The sequence below is a fragment of the Micropterus dolomieu genome, linkage group LG21 (genome assembly GCF_021292245.1).
Source record: "Micropterus dolomieu isolate WLL.071019.BEF.003 ecotype Adirondacks linkage group LG21, ASM2129224v1, whole genome shotgun sequence".
In the NCBI taxonomy this organism is placed as follows: Eukaryota; Metazoa; Chordata; class Actinopteri; order Centrarchiformes; family Centrarchidae; genus Micropterus; species Micropterus dolomieu.
This window is the reverse complement of record NC_060170.1, coordinates 33,758,389-33,763,698: the sequence shown is the minus strand read 5'-3', so window position 1 is coordinate 33,763,698 and position 5,310 is coordinate 33,758,389. Positions and strand designations below refer to the sequence as shown.

The 5,310-nt window shown below is 39.1% G+C and overlaps 1 long non-coding RNA gene across 1 annotated transcript; it reads left to right on the top strand.

Moving 5' to 3' along the window:
* Positions 1–689: 689 nt before the first annotated feature.
* Positions 690–2,047, top strand: LOC123959706. Its single transcript, XR_006822380.1, has 3 exons — positions 690–829; positions 950–968; positions 1,982–2,047. It is a non-coding gene; the product is annotated as an uncharacterized LOC123959706 (long non-coding RNA).
* The last annotated feature ends 3,263 nt before the right edge of the window (positions 2,048–5,310 follow it).

The window sequence follows — 5,310 nt, the reverse complement described above, 5'->3', positions numbered from 1 at the left end:
GGAGAGAGGAGCTCAGTGCATCATGGGAAATCCCCCGGCAGTCTAGGCCTATAGCAGCATAACTAAGGGATGGTTCAGGACTCACCTGAGCCAGCCCTAACTATAAGCTTTATCAAAGAGGAAAGTCTTAAGCCTACTCTTAAATGTGGAGATGGTGTCTTCCTCCTGAACCCAAACTGGAACCTGGTTCCACAGGAGAGGAGCTTGATAGCTGAACGCTCTGGCTCCTAGTCTACTTTTGGAGACTCTAGGAACCACAAGTAACCCTGCATTCTGGGAGCGCAGTGCTCTGGTGGGGTAGTAAGGTACTATGAGCTCTTTAAGATAAGAAGAAGAAAAAGAAAAAAGGTGGTCCTTGAAATTTGTTTCATGTCTGAGCTTCACAAAGCTTGTATTCCTGTTTTCTTGTCCACCTCTTCATAATCACGTGTGTCATCTTATAGTTGATGGCAGGTTTCTGTTAAAAATATCTGCACCTTTTATATGTTTGTTGTGTTAATGCTTGCATCATTTGAAATATGTCATGGGCAGACTGTCAGGAATGTCATATTGTATAATGATCTCCCGAACATTTTTTTTTTAAACTGTGCTGTCATTAATCATCTTGATATCTCCGTGCAACTACAAGAGTTGAAAAAAAATTAACATTTGCACAGTGTTTAAAATGAGAGTTTTTATTGTATTGTTGTGATAAAGAGAGACATCCTGCACACAGACTTCATGTTCCACCACTTTAATGTGAATCTTCCTCTGAGCCGTCTGTCAAGCTTTCATGGAAATGTGTTTGAGTTCTTCAGCTGATGAAACATAATCACAGTCGTTATTTCAGGTATGAGGAAGAACATGTAGGTATTTATTTACCTGGCATGTTGTTTTTCAGGCCTTACTCACTTAGGGTACTTTTTTCTTGAACCTGTTTTACTTTGACTTTAATCGTCTCGGTGTGAAGACAGCAAGACTTTCAGCAGGTGAGTGAACTCAACTAAAATATATTCATATAAAACATAAATACTGAGAGACAGAAATATGATCTGACACAACGTCAGTTTCAGATAATTAACTGTGACTTCAGGAAAATGTGTTCAGGTGTTCAGCAGAAATATACAGCTATCAAACAGTCACATTTTCTTTACTTTGATCTGAAACGATGATTCCAGCTGGTTTCTGAGTTTAATCTGAGTTTTTTTCAACACTGTGACATTTAAGTAATAAGAAAATCTTTATAGAGAACTTTTCAATGTCCTCGTTACAAAGTGCTTCACTAAGGCAGTAAAACTAAAACAGACGTCATAAAACCATCAGGTTTTAAACAGAACAGATAAAAACAAGAAAACATTTTAAGGAAATAAAAGACAGTTCAAAGAAAATTTAAACTTGATTAAATCAGGAAAGGCTCTCTGATAACTAAATAAAAGTTGTTGTTTTAAGAAGGAGCTTAAAGGAGATCACTGACTCAGCCGTCCTGAGGTCCTCGGTCAGTAAACACTCTGTTTACTTTAGTTTTCAGCCTCTGGAACAGACAACAGACTTTTACCCGAGGATCATGAAGAGCCTTTAAAGTAATCAGTAAAACTTTTAAATCTGTTCTAAAACATACTGGGAGCCAGTGTAAAGAGGATAAAACAGGATTAAACATTTCAGAGTTCACTGGTTAAACAGAACCAGAAAGAGGAGTTCTATAACTCTAATTAAATAAAGTCAAAGTTAAACTGAAAGGTGTTCATATTTATTACTTTCTTTCCTTGTTGGTCTCAAGTTAACTTCAGCTGACAGCCTGCATGGTTTATATAAGTCCTCCATTTTACAGAGAACAAGTTAGTCCAGTTAATCCACACACACACACACACACACACACACACACACAACCACACACACACACACACACACACACACTATGTGATCACACTAGTTATAAAAGTCGCTCCTGTCTTTAATGTATTTTAATATACAGAAGTAAACCTTACTTTTGCCTGTTATTCAGATATCTTGCTGCTCTCCAGTTGAGTTTCCTGTGATGATTCCAGCAGAGACATTTTGACAACATCTGGTGAGTCCAGTCAGATTTTATACAGAGCAATCAGAAAGAATCAGTTTTAGTTTTATGTGCTGACTTCAGCTATAATTTCAGGTTGTGTAAATCCACATGGAGGAAGAATAGTTTTCCTCTTTCTCAGTTCTACTGGACCAACATGTATTATTGTTTAGTGTTTCAGTGTTAGAGTTTCTAATTGTATTTCTGTAAAAAAAGAAGAGTCATCCTGCACACAGACTTCATGTTTCACCACTTTACTTTTTTTACGTGACAACATTGATGTGAGTCTTCCTCGGCTCAGTCTGTCAAGGTTTAAAGGAAATGCATTCTTTAGATGAGCAGGTGAAAGATAGTCACAGTCATCATTTAGATATGAGGAAAAACATGTAGGCAAGACTTTCAGCAGGTGAGTGAACTCCACTAAGACTTTATAGAAACTTCAAACAGTAAATGCAGTCTGTCGGTAATGTTCAGAAGCAGAACTGATCATTTTAAAGTAATTTTCTGCAAAAATAATTGCAGTGTTATTCATATGCCTTATGATGATACCAGGCTGTACGGCAGTGTGTGAGCAGGCTGGTGACCAGCATGACCGTTGTGGCTGTGTTTGGTATAGTCAGGATTTAATATTAAGGCCATTAAGGGGCCTTAAGTGTTCTAAATCATAGTGGGAGCCAGTGTAAAGAAGTTAAAACAGGAAATTACCTAACATAGCTAACCTTAGCATCGTAGCTAACGCAATGTAGCATTGTAACTTACGCAACCTACATAACTTAAACAAATAGCAAAAGTGAACATTGCCTTATTTAATTTTTCTATCACACGGGAACCAAATGCCGGTCTCTTGGGTCAGAGACAAATTCATTACCCCCCCCCTCCACCACCTTAGTGTTGGACAATCATGGCTATTTATATCCTAGACCCAATGTTTATACACAAACACAGTTGCACAGTTGCAAATTTGTTCCCAGATGAACATAGTGGCCAAATCTGTACCTTGTTTTGTACCGCTACATCAACAAATAGGGTTTTTCCACAAACTTAGGCCTGGGATGGAAATTCTCAAATTCTCTCTGAATTACTGTACCAGTCCACTCCTGCACTCAGCTCTGCTGCTCATCACACAAAGGCATGTTCCTTACAAATGTTGCACCATTTAAAAGGGAAAGAAACAGGTTTTCCAGTGGTAAAAGATTTATTGCCAAGAAGCATTGTTACAACAAAGAGATAACTTACCAGACTTAAAAAAATTCCTTACTATTTATGCGTAGTTTATATAACTAACACGAACATCTTACTACAGCTCGTAGCCTACTTGTTTTATATAACTCCTCCATTTTATGGAAAGCTTTACAGAGAACATGTTAGTTAATCCACACACACATGAAGTTCAGATGTTTAGTCACATTCAACAAGCAGTTTTATTATAATGATGTGAGATGTCCAGAGAGAGCGTTGGAGGGAAAGTTGTCGTTGTGGCCGGACTGAGCCGTGGAAGGCAGAGCTGGTAGTTACTGGTGGTCAGTGTTGGGTAAGTTACTCAGAAATTGTAATAAGTTACTTTTTACTTATTACCAGGGGCGTTTCTAGGCTCTTGAAACATTGGGGGCTTAGCCCAGCGCAGAAATCTTTCATGCTTTCACCTGTTGGGGCAGCAGTAGCTCAGTCTGTAAGGATTAGTTTGGGAAGTGGAGGGTCGCGGGTTGAATCCAGCTCGGACCAGAGTTGCGGAGCGTGACCTGCCACCTCTCGATGCAGAGGGGATGCAGCATCCTGGAGACAGTAAAACAGTCTCACAGCGAGGGGGACAGAGACAGCAGGACACAGAGCATCAGGTGTCATGATATTCTGTCACTACTGTGCGGGGACTGTTAACCGTTTGTGTTAATACATTGACTAGACACTGACCAACAACATTTATATTTAAATATTCTGATTACAATTTTGCAATTCAGGAGTCGCGGACAAGCTAAGATTACGTGAACTTCAAGCAAAATGTAAGAGTTATTGCGAGTAGCCTCCGCTCTTTAAAGACCTTCAAGAGAGGCTTTGTCATGAAGATTATTGCATATTAACATGGAAAATATTTTTGTTGCTGTTGTTGAGTTACATTTGGGGCTACAGTCAAAACAAGGTCAAAAATAACTTGCCGACGCCGTTGCTTATTACTCCTTAAAAAAGTAATAATATCACTTTTCTTATTACTTGGTTTTTAAAGTAACTAGATATGTTATTATATTACTTTAACTATCCTTGCCCCACCCCTTCCTAAAAAGTGACGGAGAACCTGTTCAGCCAGCTCTTTAGAAATGAATCCACTTTACTGGAACAATAATTAACCTGAAGAGTCAACAACCAGCCAAACTGAAAACACTGCAGCCTCTCAGACCTGATGATACTGTACAGTAAAGACTATGGATATATAAAAAAGAACTCTTCTGACGAGTGTATACATCACTAGCAGAGGCCTCCAGGTCAGCGCCGGAGTGTTTTTCTAGAAGTTTTGCTGTGCTGCTTTAGTAGAGGCTTCAATAAATTAGATGTAGACCTTGTAGCTCTGAGACTTGAACTGTACTTGACCTGCTGCGCAGTGGTGCATTCATGTGAAGCATGGTGTGTTCTGGTTACTTGGATTAGTAACTCTAATACTCGAATAATTTGCGCATTGTGCAAAAGTTCATTTATTTCAGTAATTCAGCTAAAAGGTGAAACTAATATATTACATAGACCCATTACATGCAAAGTGAGATATTTCAAGCCTTTATTTGATATAATTTGGATGATTATTGCGTACAGTTTATGAAAACCTCAAATTCAAAATTTGAATATTACATGAAATCAATAAAAAAAAAAGATTTTAAATACAGAAATGTCAGCCCCCTGAAAAGTATAATCATGCATATGTACTCAGTACTTGGTTTGGGCCCCTTTTGCATGAATTACTGCCTCAGTGCAGCGTGGCATGGATGCTATCAGCCTGTGGCACTGCTGAGGTGTTATGGAAGACCAGGATGGTTCAATAGCGGCCTTCAGCTCTTCTGCATTGTTCAGTCTCATGTCTTTCATCTTTCTCTTGGCAATGCCCCGTAGATTCTCTATGGGGGTTCAGGCGAGTTTACTGGCCAATCAAGCACAGTAATCCCATGGTCACTGAACCAGGTTTTGGTACTTTCGGCAGTGTGGGCAGGTGCCAAGTCCTGCTGGAAAATGAAGTCAGCATCTCCATAAAGCTCGTCTGCTGAAGGAAGCATAAAGTGCTCTAAAATGTCCTGGTAGAC